The sequence below is a fragment of the Anser brachyrhynchus genome (assembly GCF_964034855.1).
Source record: "Anser brachyrhynchus genome assembly, contig: SCAFFOLD_254, whole genome shotgun sequence".
Taxonomy (NCBI): Eukaryota; Metazoa; Chordata; class Aves; order Anseriformes; family Anatidae; genus Anser; species Anser brachyrhynchus.
Window position 1 is genome coordinate 168,336 of NW_027664129.1, and position 18,665 is coordinate 187,000.

General features: G+C 45.4%; 1 long non-coding RNA gene across 1 annotated transcript; it reads right to left on the reverse strand.

The window, feature by feature from the left end:
- Nucleotides 1–3,672: 3,672 nt before the first annotated feature.
- On the reverse strand, nucleotides 3,673–10,054 carry LOC308186233. Its single transcript, XR_013943977.1, has 3 exons — nucleotides 9,985–10,054; nucleotides 6,420–6,527; nucleotides 3,673–5,583 (listed from the first exon to the last, which is right to left on the reverse strand). It is a non-coding gene; the product is annotated as an uncharacterized lncRNA (long non-coding RNA).
- Between the last annotated feature and the right edge of the window lie 8,611 nt (nucleotides 10,055–18,665).

Genomic DNA, 18,665 nt, shown 5'->3' on the forward strand with positions numbered 1-18,665 from the left:
AGTGGGGTTGATTCTACTACAATGGGTATGTAGCTGTGATTAGCCCCGCAAATTTCTGAGCATTGTCCGTAAAAAATCCCAGGCCGGGTGGTAATGAATGAAGTTTGGTTTAGTCGGCCTGGGATTGCGTCTGTTTTAACTCCGAGCGTTGGGACTGCTCAGGAGTGGAGTACGTCTCCTGCAGTAATGATCACGCGGATGGGGGGTTCTATTGGGATAACTACGCGGTGGTCAACTTCTAGCAGTCGGAAGTGGCCGTTGGGTAAGTCTGGGGTGGGCACTATGTAGGAGTCGAATGATAGGTCTTTGAAGTCTGTGTATTCGTAGCTTCAGTATCATTGGTGGCCGATGGCTTTTAGGGTGAGGTCTGGTTCGTCGATTTCGTCCATTATGTAGAGGATTTGTAGGGATGGGAGGGCGAGGAGTACCAGGACGATAGCAGGTAGGATTGTCCAGATCAGCTCTACTTCTTGGGCGTCTACAGCATTGGACGAGAGTTTTTCTGTTAGTATGTGGGCTAAAAGGTAGAGAACTAGGCTGCAGATAGCTAGGGCAACGATTAGGGCGTGGTCGTGGAATTCAACGAGTTCTTCTATGATGGGTGATGAGGCGTCTTGGAATCCTAGTTGGGAGTGGTTGGCCACATGAGATGTACAGGATTTTTACCTGTGATTTAGTCTTGACAAGGCTATGTAATTGGTTTACTAACGTCTCATAAGAAAGAAGCATGAGCGGTTAATGCAGTTGGCTTGAAACCAGCATGTGAGGGTTCGATTCCTTCCTTTCTTGTACTTGGACGAAGGCCGGTTCCTCGAAAGTATGGTATGGGGGAGGGCAGCCGTGGATTCATTCAACGTTTGTGGTAGTTAGTTCTGGTTGTAGGACTTTTCGTTTGGCCGAAAAGGCTTCTCAGATGATGAATATTAGTATGATTACGGCTACTATTGAGATTAGGGAGCCGATGGAGGAAATGGTGTTTCATAGTGTGTAGGCGTCGGGATAGTCCGAGTATCGTCGGGGTATTCCTGCTAGGCCTAGGAAGTGCTGGGGGAAGAACGTTAGGTTTACTCCTGTAAATATTACCCCGAAGTGGGCTTTTGCTCATGTTTGGTGTAGGGTAAACCCAGTGAGTAGTGGGAATCAGTGAGTAAATCCTGCTAGAATGGCAAAGACGGCGCCTATGGATAGGACGTAGTGGAAGTGGGCAACTACGTAGTACGTGTCGTGCAGGGCGATGTCTAGGGAAGAGTTTGCAAGAACGATTCCTGTTAATCCTCCGATGGTAAATAGGAAGATAAATCCTAGAGCTCATAGTATTGGGGGGGTCTCATTTGATTGTTCCTCCGTGCAGGGTGGCTAGTCAGCTAAATACTTTGATTCCGGTAGGGATGGCAATGATTATAGTGGCTGATGTAAAGTAGGCTCGGGTATCAACGTCTATTCCTACTGTAAACATGTGGTGAGCTCAGACGATGAATCCTAGGAAGCCGATGGATAGTATGGCTCAGACTATTCCCATGTAGCCGAAGGGCTCCTTTTTGCCTGAGTAGTACGTGACTACGTGTGAGATGATTCCGAACCCCGGTAGGATCAGAATATAGACTTCTGGGTGTCCGAAGAATCAGAATAGGTGTTGGTACAGGATTGGGTCTCCTCCTCCAGCGGGGTCGAAGAATGTGGTGTTTAGGTTTCGATCAGTTAGTAATATTGTAATACCGGCGGCGAGTACGGGGAGTGATAGAAGGAGTAGGATGGCGGTAATTAGTACGGATCAGACAAATAGTGGGGTTTGGTATTGTGAGAGTGCGGGGGGTTTTATGTTGATGGCTGTGGTGATAAAGTTGATGGCCCCAAGGATGGAGGAGATACCGGCTAAGTGGAGTGAGAAGATAGCCAGGTCTACTGAAGCTCCGGCGTGGGCAAGGTTACCTGCTAGGGGAGGGTAGACAGTTCAGCCTGTGCCGGCGCCAGCTTCTACAGTGGATGAGGCTAGGAGGAGGAGGAATGATGGGGGGAGGAGTCAAAAGCTTATGTTGTTTATTCGCGGGAATGCTATGTCGGGGGCACCGATTATGAGGGGGACTAATCAGTTGCCGAATCCTCCGATCATGATGGGTATGACTATAAAGAAGCTTATTACAAAGGCGTGAGCGGTAACGATTACATTGTAAATTTGGTCGTCGCCTAGGAGAGTTCCTGGTTGTCCTAGTTCTGCGCGGATTAATAGGCTGAGTGCGGTGCCGACTATTCCTGCTCATGCCCCGAAGATGAGGTACAGGGTGCCAATATCCTTATGGTTAGTGGAAAATAGTCATCGGTTGATGAAGGTGACGGGTAAGATGGCTGAGTGTTGAAGCGTTAGGCTGTAGTCCTTTTTACAGAGGTTTAATTCCTCTTCTTATCGGCTCTGTAGTGAAATTCATGTTGAGTTGCAAGCTCATCGATGCGCACTAGGGTGCGTCAGGGTCTTTGTAGGCAGAAGCCAATTGGTTTAGGCATTTAGCTGTTAACTAGAGTTTTGTGGGATCGAAGCCCATCTGTCTAGGGAGGCTTTAGCTTAATTAAAGCGTCTGACTTGCATTCAGAAGATACAGGTTAATATTCTGTAAGTCTTAATGTGCAGAAACTAAGAGGGTTTAACTCTTATTTAAGGCTTTGAAGGCCTTCGGTTTGGGGTGTTATCCTAAGTTTCTAGACAATGGCATGTATTATTGGGGACAGGGGAAGTAAGAGGATTGATAGTGAGGCAAGGACCGCAGTAGGTGTGCTTGGGGCTTTGCTAGTGTATCATTGTTTTATGTGGTTAGAGGAGTTGGGGGGAAGGGTAATTGTTGAGTGGTATGCGAGGCGTAGGTAGAAGAAGAGGCTGAGCAGTGATAGCATGGCAATTGCCATGGCTGCTGGTGTTATTTCCTGTTTAGTTAGTTCTTGGATGATAAGTCACTTTGGTATAAAGCCTGTTAATGGGGGGAGGCCTGCTAGGGATAAAAGTACTAGTATTAGGGTGGCGTTTAGCACTGGGGTTTTTGTTCATGAGGTTGTGATCATGGATAGGTTAAGGGCTTTGATTTTGTTAAGGGCTAGGAATACGGCTGATGTTATGATTGTGTATAGGTAGAAGGTAAGTAAGGCCAATTTGGGGCTGTAAACTAGGATGATGGCGATTCAGCCTAAGTGGGAGATGGACGATGTTATAAATGACTGAGTCCCAAATAGGATTACAATCAGAGTTTACAATTTATTAAACGAATAGAGGCAAGCAAACAGCGCTGGGTGCGCCGGGAGTCTCTGCTCCACCGGGACGCACACCCGTTACGTAAGGCATCTACTTTTTTATACTCCTAGGCTAATACATATTTATTACTACTTCTAAAAGAGGCAGGGTTATTATAATTGGTTTCCCGAATCCGATGTCGCCTGCTTATCAGTCTCTGTTACTTTCTCAGGGGCTGCTCGAACAGGGAGACAGGAAGGCCCTCATTCTTCCTCCTTATCTGGTGGTCCAGGGAGACAGGAAGACAGGAAGGCTCTCATTCTTCCTCCTTATCTGGTGGTCTCTTGGCCGGCTATCAGAAGTTACTGCACATCCGTGCAAAGTCAGTAGTTTTTCTCCGAAGAAATCCCTTGTTCTTTTCGCGCCTAAACCCAGGCCTCAATGTTAACCCTTCAAAACCCCTTAGTGGCACGAATTGCTGGACCATTTCTTACAATTCCTCCCTTTTTTTTTTTTTTTAATCATCAATTCGTGTCTCTCCTTCAACCTTTGTCAGTAACAATTGGATTTCATCAGTCAGTTCTCGGGGTGTCCACTTCTTAAGCATCATTATCGACACGTCACCTTTTCTCTCCACTGAAGTCATCACAAATTGGGTGCTATTTATTACTCGCCGTATCAACAACGTAAAGCAAGGTATCATACAAGGTATAAACAATAATGTCATTACACCACATAAAAATAAAAACAGCATCCTTTTAACCCATGGTTCACCAGGCAACCATGAAAAGAAATCCCAATCCATACCCTTCCAAGTTTGTACTGGGACGTGGGCTAACTTTCTAATTTCCTTTGTTATCTGCTTGACCACTTTTCCATTATCATCAATCTGTAGACAACAATTAGAATCGTTCAGTTTTCCACATACTCCCCCTTCTTCTGCTAGTAAATAGTCTAAGACCATTCTATGTTGGAATATAGCATTTCTCATTTGAGTGGATTGGTCAGCCAAAAGATCCAAGGCTGTCGCTGTTTGATTTGTTACAACCTCGAGGATAGCTTGCAACCTAATTATTCGGTTCAAATTATAAATAGGTTCTCGGGCTCCTGATATCAACTCATTTGGGTTCCAGGTGGCTGGCCCATAATGCTGTATGATTCTTTCAGGAGGCCATTCATCCTTTCCCCATTTTTGGGCACTACCCCCGGTTAAGGAAGTATCTATAGATCGTTTCACTCTGTTCAGGTCATCATATAATCTTATTCCTAAATGATCTCCTTGTGTTTGTGACAATAAAAAGAACAAGGGTCTTATGTACCCCACATAGCATACTCCCGACCAATTTTCAGGTAGCCTCTTGTAAGCATGTTTGCCACACACCCAATAATGTCCCTTTAGGGCCCATGTCCCATTTGGAAAAGGACCATTCCATCCCTTTTCAGCCCTTGGGGCGTGATAATACAGAGTGTCCTTGTTACCGAGTGGTCCTGTTACAATGTCTGCCCCGTTCGTACTCGTATATGCGCACTTCCAAGCTCCCGCATCGGGTTTCCACTTACAGTCACAATTCAGTTCTCCTTGGTGGCCAGTTATATTATAAGCTGACCAGAAATGCTTAAAGAACACTCGCCTCCCATTTTCATTCTGCCATCTCCAGCGATAGACCCGCACCACATGCTGTTCCTTAGTTGTGTTATCATGTTGACAGTCTAAGATTCGACTATCGAATTGTCCCCCCGCTTGGGCTCTTGCCACAGTTTCACATCCGGATCCAAAAAATTCTCTGTATGAGCATTTCAGCCAAGTCCCATTTCTCAGCTGAACATGTGTGGTGTTCCATTTCCCACTACGTGCTGTACAGTTTATAGGACTACATCCAGGATCGATACAATCATATCCAGGTGACAGAGTCCAATTGCAAATGCTTTTTCCCACCGCCACTGTTCCTGTTCTGTTCAAGCAGTATACACCCCGAGCTGATGAGTGTAACTGCCATGGGCCTCCTTCCTCTTTCCAAAATTGCGTCCCATTATGAACTTCGCTCAGATTACTGACCCACCACTTGGGTTCAACTGGGCCTGCTACCCAGGGCCAACTTTCAGTTCCCCCCGGTCCTCCACAAATCCAGCAGTTACTAAGGTTAAAGGCCCTAGCCACTTCCTCCCCCAAAGTGAAAAAGTTATTCTTCCATTCTTGCCCATGGCCCAATTGCCCCTGTAGAAACAATACCAGAAAGTATAGCATTTCTTATCCTTTTTCGTCGTCCAATCTTGAGAGTGTGGGAAACGCCTTCAATCATGAGGTTGGGCCCGCTTTCAGAGCTTGTGTTACCATTCAGCCCTTCGGGGTGATCCAGCTCCTGGAAAAACTAATCACAATTTCATTATGGGTTTAAGAGATTCTCATGTTACTTTTCTCAGGACAACCTGATCTTAGCGCGGGAGAAGTCCGGTCGAGGCCCTCTCACTCGGCAGTCAATACCCATAGGGGTTGCCTCCCTCGGTAGACCATACACACCGCAGTGGAGGGTCCTACCCCGGTCTTGCCTTCTCCCTTTCCTCCCTTCAGACTTGTCCTCTTTATCCAGTGCCCTTAATTCATGCAGAACCTTATTGCTGGGATATCAGTTCCTCTTTAATCTCAGTTTCAGTTCCCCAGGAGTGGACTCAACCCTCCAGGCTTCGGTAGTTATTGGTCCTTTTATTCTGGATGCGTGGGTCCAACCCCTTTCTGCCGTTCTCACAGCTGTTTCAGTAGTAAGTAAAACAAGGTACGGTCCCTCCCATCGGGGGTTCAATGATTCTTCTCTCCAGGTTTTTATTAAGACCTTGTCTCCTGGTTGTATTTTATGAATAGCAAATCCTAAAGGTGGTGTCTGAGTCATCATCCCAATTTCTCTTAGCTCCTGTAATCTCCTTCCAATGGTAATTATGTATTTCTGGATACTATGATCCTCAACTACATTGTTCCCTAGGGGCATCCCTTGAGAATAAGGCATACCATATAACATTTCATATGATGATAATCCAGTCTCACTGTGTGGTTTAGTTCTTATGTTTAAAAGTGCCAATGGTAAGCATTTCGTCCAGGGCAGCTGTGTCTCGATCATTAACTTAGCCAATTGTTGTTTTATTGTTTGATTCATCCTTTCTACTTTCCCTAAGCTTTGTGGGTGCCACGGAGTGTGGTATTCCCACTGAATACCTTTCAAGGGGTACATCCTTCAAATCTTTGTGGCTGGCGTATGTTCGATTATTTCCACACAATTGTGTTCCAACGGTCCTTCTTCTGGAACGGTTCCTAGAAATACTGCTGGATATAACAGGTTAGTCGTTTTCAAGGTTATGTCATCTTGTTCAGTTAGTATTGCCTGATATTTCATCATCCGGCTGGGTGATAACCAGTGCCCCCCCCCCTTTGTTCCAAAACGGTTGTTACCATATGTGGTCCAAAAACTTCAATACGTTTTCCCATTTGAAGGCAAATAATTTTCTACTATCTTTATCAAGAGGTATGCAAAAGAAGGCATCCTTTAAATCTATCACGGTAAACCATTTATATTTCTCTTTCACAGATGTTAACAATGTTTAAGGATTAGCTACTACTGGGTGAATATCCTTTGTTATTTCATTTTTTGCTCTAAGATCTTGTACAGATCTATACTCGCCATTCGGCTTCTTTACTGGAAAAATTGGAGTATTGTATTCCGATTTACATTCTTCCAGAATCTGATATTTGAGAAATTTGTCAATAATTTTCACCATTCCCGTGCCTAGCTTCTATCTTAAGTGGATATTGTTTGATTCAAACAGGTTTGGCTCCTTCCTTTAATTCCACCTTTACCAGTTGTGCCAGTTTCGACTTCCCTGGTACATCTGTTTCCCGTACTGTTGCTATAACTGCATTTTCTACTTCTCTTGGAATATTAACAAAGGGTTTATCTTTGATCATTAGGATTTGGCCTACTTTGGACTCAGGTACCTTCATTATTAATTCTCCATCCTCAAAGGTTATTGTTGCATCTAATTTGGCTAATAGATCCCGTCCCAAGAGTGGCATCGGGCATTCTGGTACATACTAAAATTCATGGGTTAGTTCCTTACCCCCAAAACGCAAATCAAGGGGTTGTAAGAATGACCATTCCTCCTCTTTCCCTGTGGCTCCAATTATTGTAGTTGTCTTAGTTCCTAATCGTCCTTTTAAACTATTTAACTGAATATGTTGCTCCTATTACATTTACAGCCTAATTAACACAGAGAAAGAAGCTCCCATAACCAACAAAAAATTCAAGCCTCTGTCTTCGTTTCCTAGCTTTATTTCAACTAGTGGACCTGCTAGGGTAGATGCCCCAGGTCCCCATCATTCCTGACTGTTGTAAGTTTGTCCTGCAGCCTAAGACAATTTCTTTCTGATATCAGGGGCTGATTGCCCTGGAAAGAGGCTAGCCAGTTGCCTCTCTCTCTTTTTTTTTTTTTTTTTTTTTTTTTTTTTTTTTAAGCCAGGTCCATTTTTTTTTTTTTTTTTTCATTGCATTTCAAAGTTGGTCCAGAAATTCAAAAATTCCATAAATTCCATAGGGGTTTCTTTTGGACCTTGTTGGAACAGATTCTCAATTCCCAATAGCCAATTTAACCAGATTTTAGTATTTACATAATTTCCGGGGTGATTAGGGTCTCAGTGAGGGGGTCGGTCAGGGGAATGCAATCGTTGAAAGTTCCCTGAGCGGTCCCATTGGCAATCTGAGCTCACACAGGAACTCAGGTTGTTTCAAGAGTTAGCTGCTTTTCTGTTTCCACGACAACTCTCTCGGACCCATCACGGTCCCCCTGCCCCAGAGGGCTCACACCCGCGATTTAGAGATCTCAGCCTCGGGTTGAGACGGAACTATTAACATTCCTACATCCTCTTTCCCTGCTCATTCAACTTCAAACAGCTCTGTTAAATACTACATGCCACACAACCTTTAACACCTTCAACAACCCTTTTAACACTTCCTTTATCTTTCTCCAGCCCGTACTTTTCTAATGCCAACACCAAAGGCTCAGTCAGGGGCCAACTTAATTCCAAACCTTTTCCCTCCAACATGCTGAAACAACATATCACTATACAACATTTCATCCTATTTTCCTTCTCTCCTCAAAAACATTAATTGCAAGACACTGTTATAGTCGATTGATCCATAAAGTGGCCATTTAGTTTATATAGTGGCCACCATTGATTGCAATACTTAGTGGAAGTCCTCTTGCTTTCTGTGCCCCCATTTCTAACAATATCCTTCCAATGTGCCAATATGCACCCAAGGAGGCTTTTTCTTTTTTAGGACGTCTTCTTTTTTTTTTTTTTTTTTTTTTGGATTTTCCCCTTTTCCTTGATTTCCCATTCCCTTTTATTTATTTATATTAGTTACTGTCCCTTGTTTCAATTTCCACGCAACCCTTTTTATTGCAGGTTTTTACTATCTTTTCCTAATCTTCTTCCCAAATGTCCCAATTCTCTGGGATTAAACTCTTCTTTCCACATACAAACTTTACTATTTCAGATTATTAATGAGCCCCATTCCAATCATAAATCCGCAGGACTTCGGAAAAACACCTGAAGCACTCAGCCTTCTGTCTTCTAGACAAACAATAACACCTTTTCCACAAAATTTACATTTCAATAAGACCGAATTTCAAGCCAAATGCTAATTTTTCTCATGCACTTTGTTAGTAAGCCTACACAAAACAAGGAATCACTCCTGTGTATCCGTCAAGATGGGGGTTTAAAAAGGTACTGAGGCCTAAATAAATTCGCTCTCCCCCTTCTTACCAAATTCCCAGGGCTCAGGCCCGAACCACCAAAGAAGTGACTCTCCGTTCTACCACTTTGATAATCAGTCAGCCCCGCTCCCCCGATACTTGGGAAACTGACCGAACACCACCGCGAATATACCCAAACTTCTAAACTGTTACTTAGATAATGCTCCCACCTTCCTCCTTGACACAGTCAAAACATTTAAGAACAAAACAGGATTACAAGATGCACCACCGGGGGTGGATTGTTAGGATATAGAGGTGGTAGGTTATCCAATGACTCCCATTCATCATCTTTTTCTTTTTCCTTTTTTTTTTATTTTTTATTTTTTTGTTCTCTTCTTCGTCAAACTTCTCGTCTGCTTTTAGTGTAAATATTGAGGCTGGAAAAGGACGTGAGATCCTGATCCATAATCCTGCATAATCACTTTCCTCCTGGCTAAAAGGTTGCTTTGAGTTAACATGTATATTTAAGGCCTGGCAAACCCAGTCTTCAAAGGATCCGAAAACGGGCCAAAAGACATGTGGTCTTAAAGGCTCCTTCGGCCATTCTGTCATACAATACTGAACCATTTTTAATTTACTTTTTTCCTTTTCTGGGGCCCCTATCGTTCCAATTTCTAATCATTATCCCTAATGGACTTTCTGGTGGTATGTCTGGTAATTTGCTCCCTTTTCTCTGGTCCCGGGTCTTCAATTTTGTATGACCCATCTAGGAATTTTACTGTGGCAATTCCTACAGTCCTTGGTTGCCTTAGTGAGAGTGTCTTGCAGGGGGTTTAGGACCTATCACCCACCCACGAATCCTATAGGAATCGCTTCGGTCCTTCACCGGCCAAGTCCCTCGCGGGAGATTGGAACCGCGGTTAGAAGACCTCCACAATCGCTTCGGAACTACGTTCCGTCTCAGTCACACTCTCACACACACAGGCAACCGAAACCCACCCAACCGAACGGTATACACATTAAATACTTACGACTCCGTCGTCTTCGTTCGGATCTTCGCGCGCAGAATTACGGGCAAAATATAGTGCTGCAGCCGGCAAAAAGGGAGCTCATAAAAAAATCTAAATCTTTGCTTGCCCTTATTCAGGTTCAGGATGGCATTAGCCCTGACCTGACTCGAACAGGAGCCACCAAATGGTGGGGGCGCCCCTCCTAGATCAAGTCAGAATTCAGGAACCAAGACCCTCCCGGACGAGCCCCCAATTGTTATAAATGACTGAGTCCCAAATAGGATTACAATCAGAGTTTACAATTTATTAAACGAATAGAGGCAAGCAAACAGCGCTGGGTGCGCCGGGAGTCTCTGCTCCACCGGGACGCACACCCGTTACGTAAGGCATCTACTTTTTTATACTCCTAGGCTAATACATATTTATTACTACTTCTAAAAGAGGCAGGGTTATTATAATTGGTTTCCCGAATCCGATGTCGCCTGCTTATCAGTCTCTGTTACTTTCTCAGGGGCTGCTCGAACAGGGAGACAGGAAGGCCCTCATTCTTCCTCCTTATCTGGTGGTCCAGGGAGACAGGAAGACAGGAAGGCTCTCATTCTTCCTCCTTATCTGGTGGTCTCTTGGCCGGCTATCAGAAGTTACTGCACATCCGTGCAAAGTCAGTAGTTTTTCTCCGAAGAAATCCCTTGTTCTTTTCGCGCCTAAACCCAGGCCTCAATGTTAACCCTTCAAAACCCCTTAGTGGCACGAATTGCTGGACCATTTCTTACAACGAGAAGGCTAGGATTTTGCGTGTTTGTGTTTGGTTCAGTCCTATTCAGCCTCCTAGTGCTGTTGAGGCTAGGGCCATGGCGGTGAGTAGAGCTGGGTCGAGGGATTTGGATGTTAGTAGGAGCAGGGTTAGTGGGGGGAATTTTATGAGGGTCGAGAGTAGCAGGGCTGTTATTAGTGGCGATCCTTGTAGTACTTCTGGGAATCAGAAGTGAAATGGCACTAGGCCCAGTTTAATAGCGATTGCTGCTGTCAGTAGTAGACAGGAGGTTGGGTGGTTTATTTGTGTGATGTCTCATTGGCCGGTGACTCAGGCATTGGTTATGCTAGAGAATAGGACCAGGGCGGAAGCAGCTGCTTGGGTTAGGAAGTATTTCGTTGCGGCTTCTACTGCTCGTGGGTGGTGGGATTTGGCAATTAGGGGAATGATGGCTAGTGTGTTGATCTCCAGTCCTGTCCAGGCCAGAACTCAGTGGTTGCTGGAAATTGTGATTGTGGTGCCCAAGATGAGGCTGAAGGTTATGATTGGGGTCGCGTAAGGGTTCATTAGTAGAGGAGGGGGTTAAACCATCATTTTCGGGGTATGGGCCCGATAGCTTGATTAGCTGACTCTACTAGAAAATAATATAAGGGAAGTATGGAGAATTTTGATTTCTCTTGTGTGGGTTCAATTCCTACTTTTCTAAGGTCAACAGGAAATGAGAGGGCTGTTATACCTCTATGTTCACTTTATCATAGTGACCCTTTGTAGTTCAGGCACATTTCCTTATGTAAGGAGGTAGGCCTGCATAGCAGATAGGTATGCTGATGTGTCAGAGGCACAGAGCTAGTGTGAGGGGTAGGAAGTTTTTTCATAGTAGGTGCATTAGTTGGTCATATCGGAATCGTGGGTATGAAGCTCGGACCCATAAGAAACCAGAAGATAGTAGGAGGACTTTTGTGGCTAGGATGACGGGGAATAGTTCTGTGGGTGGCCCTAGGGCGCTTGGGTTTAGGAATATGATGGCTGTAAGTGTATTTATTAGCATAATGTTCGCATATTCAGCTAGGAAGAATAAGGCGAAGGGTCCTGCGGCGTATTCAACGTTAAACCCTGAGACTAGCTCAGATTCACCCTCTGTGAGGTCAAAAGGAGCTCGGTTTGTCTCTGCTAGGGTGGATACGTATCATATTATTGCTAGGGGTCATGAGGAGAAAATGAAGTATAGAGGCTCCTGTGCGACGGCAAAGGAGCTGAGTGTGTAGCTTCCGCTTAGTATGATTATTGATAGCAGGATTATGGCCAGTGTCACTTCGTATGAAATGGTCTGTGCTACTGCCCGTAGGGCTCCGATTAGTGCGTATTTTGAGTTCGAGGCTCAGCCTGATCATAGGACTGAGTAGACGGCTAGGCTTGACATGGCTATTAGGAAGAGAACTCCGAGGTTTAGATCTGCTAGGGGAAATGGGAGTGGTAGTGGTGCTCAAGTGGTGAGGGCTAGGACAAGGGCTAGTATTGGTATCAGAATGGATAGAAGTGGGGAAGAGGTAGAGGGTCGGATGGGCTCTTTGGTAAATAGTTTCAGTCCGTCCGCAAATGGTTGAAGTAGGCCAAAAGGCCCGACAACGTTAGGGCCTTTGCGGGATTGTATGTAGCTTAGGATTTTCCGTTCTACTAGGGTTAGGAAGGCTACGGCAATCAGGATTGGGATGATGTATAGGAGGGATATAACGAGTCAGCTTAGTGTTGTTATTTGAATCATGGGTGAAGCTAGGGAGAGGATTTGAACCTCTGGGGAAAGGGCTTAAGCCTTCTGCACTTGCCGGGCTCTGCCACTCTAGCTGGTCCTTTTCTAGGATTGAAAGTGGTGGGGGAAGGCCCTCTTCACGGTTTAGTTGGTTTCACTGCTTAGAGGGGGGGGGCGTGCTTGTGGTATTGGCCCCACTTTCCCGGTCCTTTCGTACTGGGGAGAGTGTGTCATAGATAGAAACCGACCTGGATTGCTCCGGTCTGAACTCAGATCACGTAGGACTGTTAATCGTTGAACAAACGAACCCTTAATAGCGGCTGCACCATTAGGATGTCCTGATCCAACATCGAGGTCGTAAACCCCCCTGTCGATATGGGCTCTTGAGGGGGATTGCGCTGTTATCCCTGGGGTAGCTTGGTCCATTAATCAATTATATTGGGTCTGGTCACTGTTAGCACTTTGAGGGGTAGCTCTAGGTAAAGAGGTATGGTCTTGTTTTTGGAGGATTTGTTCTCCTCCAAGGTCGCCCCAACCGAAAAATATCGACCAGGCTCTGCGATGGTAGTGGCCCCAGTGGGGTTGATTGAGGATTCGCGGTGGTCGTTGATTTTTAAGTTCCACAGGGTCTTCTCGTCTTATGTTCACATCCCCGCTTTTGCACGGGGAGATCAATTTCACTGATTATCTGTGAGAGACAGTTAAGACCTCGTTTAGCCATTCATACAAGTCTCGATTTATGGGACAATTGATTGCGCTACCTTTGCACGGTTAGGATACCGCGGCCGGTAAACCTAAGTCACCGGGCAGGCATCACCTTCAATACTTGTTTAATTTGCTGAAGGCTATGTTTTTGGTAAACAGTCGGGCCTTATTAATTTGCCGAGTTCCTTTCACAGATTTTAATCGCTCTTATAGGCGCTCCTGAGTCGGGTTAACAGGGTTAGTTAATACGTGGTCTTGTAGGGGTTTTTGTATCTGTCTAGGTCTGTTAATAATGTTTCTATGTAAGCTTGCGCCGTTAGAGGGGTGTGGCCCTGAGTTACTTATTTTAGCATTAATTCTCCTATATTCATAGGTTGACCTGTTTGTGATAAGGGAATCATCTTATTTTGGTATTTTTAGGTGGTGGAGCTTTGACGCACTCTTTTTTGATGGCTGCTTTAGGGCCCACGGTAGGATCAGTAGTAAGAATTATCCGCTAGTCGAGGTTGTGTCCTTTTTTAATGGAGCTGTCCCTCCATTAAATAGCTCTTAATCATCTCATTAGGGTTCAGGATGTCCGGTAGGGAGGATTAAGGGGGAACTTAGATTCGTTTCACAGGTAACCAGCTATCACCCAGCTCGGTTGGCTTTTCACCTCTACTGACAAGTCATCCCACTCTTTTGCAACAGAGACGGGTTCGCTCTCTTTAACTGCTTGAAAGTAGCTCGCTTGGGTTTCGGGGGGGCAAACTTTAGTTCACTTTGCTTGGTTGTTCTCGCTAAACCATGATGCAAAAGGTACAAGGGTTGATCTTTGCTGTCTGTCGCTTTGATTGTTTCACTGCTATTTCATCTTTCCCTTACGGTACTGGGGTCTCTATCGCGTCTAAGTGTCTTTTCTATCGCCTATACTAAGACTGTAAAATGCTTTAGTTTAATTAGTTTAGTAAATTCTTTAGTTTTGGTGTACTATTTGTGTGGTTGAGCTAGAGGGGGGGCTTCAAGACGATCCGGTCTAGTAGATATCTTTCAGGTGTAAGCTGAGTGCTTTGGTGTTATAGCTACGTCTTGATATTCTAAGTACACCTTCCGGTACACTTACCTTGTTACGACTTACCTCATCTTCAGCGTATTTATGGTATTAGTTATGTGGGATGTGGCTTTTGAGGAGGGTGACGGGCGGTATGTACGTGCCCCAGGGCCGGCTTAAAGTAGGCTCTATTGTCCCACTTTACTGCTAAATCCGCCTTCCAGAAGTGGTTTCACGCTTCTTTCCGTGTGCCCTATGAATGGGGAATGTAGCCCATTTCTTCCACTCCATAGGCTATACCTTGACCTGTCTTATTAGCGGGGTGCTATTGTGTCCACTGTTGTGCTCTCATTCGAGGTGGGCTGGCGACGGCGGTATGTAGGCTGTGTTGGCAAGGGGTGGTTGGGTTAATCGGGGATTATCGATTGTAGAACAGGCTCCTCTAGGTGGGTTTGGGGCACCGCCAAGTCCTTAGAGTTTTAAGCGTTTGTGCTCGTAGTTCTCTGGCGGATACTTCGGTAAAGTAAGTATCAAGATTTAGGGCCAGGCATAGTGGGGTATCTAATCCCAGTTTGGGCCCTGGCTTTCGTGGGTTTAAATCAGTCGTTAGTTCCTAAGATCATCTTAATGGTGTGTTTAGGTGCATCTTGGGCTTATGACAGCTCAGTTGCATTTTGATCTTAGTTAGCTAGGATAGGCATTTTACCACTCTTTACGCCGTGTCAATAGGACGGTTGATTTGGGTTTCTTGTATGACCGCGGTGGCTGGCACAAGATTTACCAACCCTTGAAGTTAGGCTGTTGCTATAACTAAGTCAAGTTTGCACTCATTGCTTAATGTTAATTACTGCTGAATACCCGTGGGGGCGTGGCTTAGCGAGGCGTCTTGGGCTACTACTTGGGTGTGCCTGATACCCGCTCCTCAAGGCCTGTATGGGGGTAGGTGGTCGAGGGCGTTTACACTGGGGCGCGGATACTTGCATGTATATATTTAGCAAAAACCAACCGTAAGGTTAGGACTAAGTCTTTTGTCCGCAGGCATGTTTTATGCCATCTTGGCAACTTCAGTGCCATGCTTTGTGTTAAGCTATGTGGACGGGGGTGTGGTTAGCTGATAGTTGAGTGGTGAGTGAGAGTGAAGTATATGAAATTATTGCTTGTGTTTACTATTTTTAGTACTGGAGTTTCTCTAATAAGTTTAAGTTATTTTGTATGTGTTTGTGTGTATATATACATCGTTCCGATGATGTCATGGAAGGGATGATTAATCTTCCTATGAGCAGGCCTCCCCCCATTAACAGGCTTTATACCAAAGTGACTTATCATCCAAGAACTAACTAAACAGGAAATAACACCAGCAGCCATGGCAATTGCCATGCTATCACTGCTCAGCCTCTTCTTCTACCTACGCCTCGCATACCACTCAACAATTACCCTTCCCCCCAACTCCTCTAACCACATAAAACAATGATACACTAGCAAAGCCCCAAGCACACCTACTGCGGTCCTTGCCTCACTATCAATCCTCTTACTTCCCCTGTCCCCAATAATACATGCCATTGTCTAGAAACTTAGGATAACACCCCAAACCGAAGGCCTTCAAAGCCTTAAATAAGAGTTAAACCCTCTTAGTTTCTGCACATTAAGACTTACAGAATATTAACCTGTATCTTCTGAATGCAAGTCAGACGCTTTAATTAAGCTAAAGCCTCCCTAGACAGATGGGCTTCGATCCCACAAAACTCTAGTTAACAGCTAAATGCCTAAACCAATTGGCTTCTGCCTACAAAGACCCTGACGCACCCTAGTGCGCATCGATGAGCTTGCAACTCAACATGAATTTCACTACAGAGCCGATAAGAAGAGGAATTAAACCTCTGTAAAAAGGACTACAGCCTAACGCTTCAACACTCAGCCATCTTACCCGTCACCTTCATCAACCGATGACTATTTTCCACTAACCATAAGGATATTGGCACCCTGTACCTCATCTTCGGGGCATGAGCAGGAATAGTCGGCACCGCACTCAGCCTATTAATCCGCGCAGAACTAGGACAACCAGGAACTCTCCTAGGCGACGACCAAATTTACAATGTAATCGTTACCGCTCACGCCTTTGTAATAAGCTTCTTTATAGTCATACCCATCATGATCGGAGGATTCGGCAACTGATTAGTCCCCCTCATAATCGGTGCCCCCGACATAGCATTCCCGCGAATAAACAACATAAGCTTTTGACTCCTCCCCCCATCATTCCTCCTCCTACTAGCCTCATCCACTGTAGAAGCTGGCGCCGGCACAGGCTGAACTGTCTACCCTCCCCTAGCAGGTGACCTTGCCCACGCCGGAGCTTCAGTAGACCTGGCTATCTTCTCACTCCACTTAGCCGGTATCTCCTCCATCCTTGGGGCCATCAACTTTATCACCACAGCCATCAACATAAAACCCCCCGCACTCTCACAATACCAAACCCCACTATTTGTCTGATCCGTACTAATTACCGCCATCCTACTCCTTCTATCACTCCCCGTACTCGCCGCCGGTATTACAATATTACTAACTGATCGAAACCTAAACACCACATTCTTCGACCCCGCTGGAGGAGGAGACCCAATCCTGTACCAACACCTATTCTGATTCTTCGGACACCCAGAAGTCTATATTCTGATCCTACCGGGGTTCGGAATCATCTCACACGTAGTCACGTACTACTCAGGCAAAAAGGAGCCCTTCGGCTACATGGGAATAGTCTGAGCCATACTATCCATCGGCTTCCTAGGATTCATCGTCTGAGCTCACCACATGTTTACAGTAGGAATAGACGTTGATACCCGAGCCTACTTTACATCAGCCACTATAATCATTGCCATCCCTACCGGAATCAAAGTATTTAGCTGACTAGCCACCCTGCACGGAGGAACAATCAAATGAGACCCCCCCAATACTATGAGCTCTAGGATTTATCTTCCTATTTACCATCGGAGGATTAACAGGAATCGTTCTTGCAAACTCTTCCCTAGACATCGCCCTGCACGACACGTACTACGTAGTTGCCCACTTCCACTACGTCCTATCCATAGGCGCCGTCTTTGCCATTCTAGCAGGATTTACTCACTGATTCCCACTACTCACTGGGTTTACCCTACACCAAACATGAGCAAAAGCCCACTTCGGGGTAATATTTACAGGAGTAAACCTAACGTTCTTCCCCCAGCACTTCCTAGGCCTAGCAGGAATACCCCGACGATACTCGGACTATCCCGACGCCTACACACTATGAAACACCATTTCCTCCATCGGCTCCCTAATCTCAATAGTAGCCGTAATCATACTAATATTCATCATCTGAGAAGCCTTTCCGGCCAAACGAAAAGTCCTACAACCAGAACTAACTACCACAAACGTTGAATGAATCCACGGCTGCCCTCCCCCATACCATACTTTCGAGGAACCGGCCTTCGTCCAAGTACAAGAAAGGAAGGAATCGAACCCTCACATGCTGGTTTCAAGCCAACTGCATTAACCGCTCATGCTTCTTTCTTATGAGACGTTAGTAAACCAATTACATAGCCTTGTCAAGACTAAATCACAGGTAAAAATCCTGTACATCTCATGTGGCCAACCACTCCCAACTAGGATTCCAAGACGCCTCATCACCCATCATAGAAGAACTCGTTGAATTCCACGACCACGCCCTAATCGTTGCCCTAGCTATCTGCAGCCTAGTTCTCTACCTTTTAGCCCACATACTAACAGAAAAACTCTCGTCCAATGCTGTAGACGCCCAAGAAGTAGAGCTGATCTGGACAATCCTACCTGCTATCGTCCTGGTACTCCTCGCCCTCCCATCCCTACAAATCCTCTACATAATGGACGAAATCGACGAACCAGACCTCACCCTAAAAGCCATCGGCCACCAATGATACTGAAGCTACGAATACACAGACTTCAAAGACCTATCATTCGACTCCTACATAGTGCCCACCCCAGACTTACCCAACGGCCACTTCCGACTGCTAGAAGTTGACCACCGCGTAGTTATCCCAATAGAATCCCCCATCCGCGTGATCATTACTGCAGGAGACGTACTCCACTCCTGAGCAGTCCCAACGCTCGGAGTTAAAACAGACGCAATCCCAGGCCGACTAAACCAAACTTCATTCATTACCACCCGGCCTGGGATTTTTTACGGACAATGCTCAGAAATTTGCGGGGCTAATCACAGCTACATACCCATTGTAGTAGAATCAACCCCACTCCCACATTTCGAGGCCTGATCGTCCCTTCTATCATCATCCTAATCATTAAGAAGCTATGCAACAGCACTAGCCTTTTAAGCTAGCAGAAGAGGGACTTCCCCCTCATTAATGATATGCCACAGCTTAACCCCGCACCATGATTTTCAATCATAATTATAACCTGATTAACCCTAGCACTCCTCATCCAACCAAAACTACTAGCATACA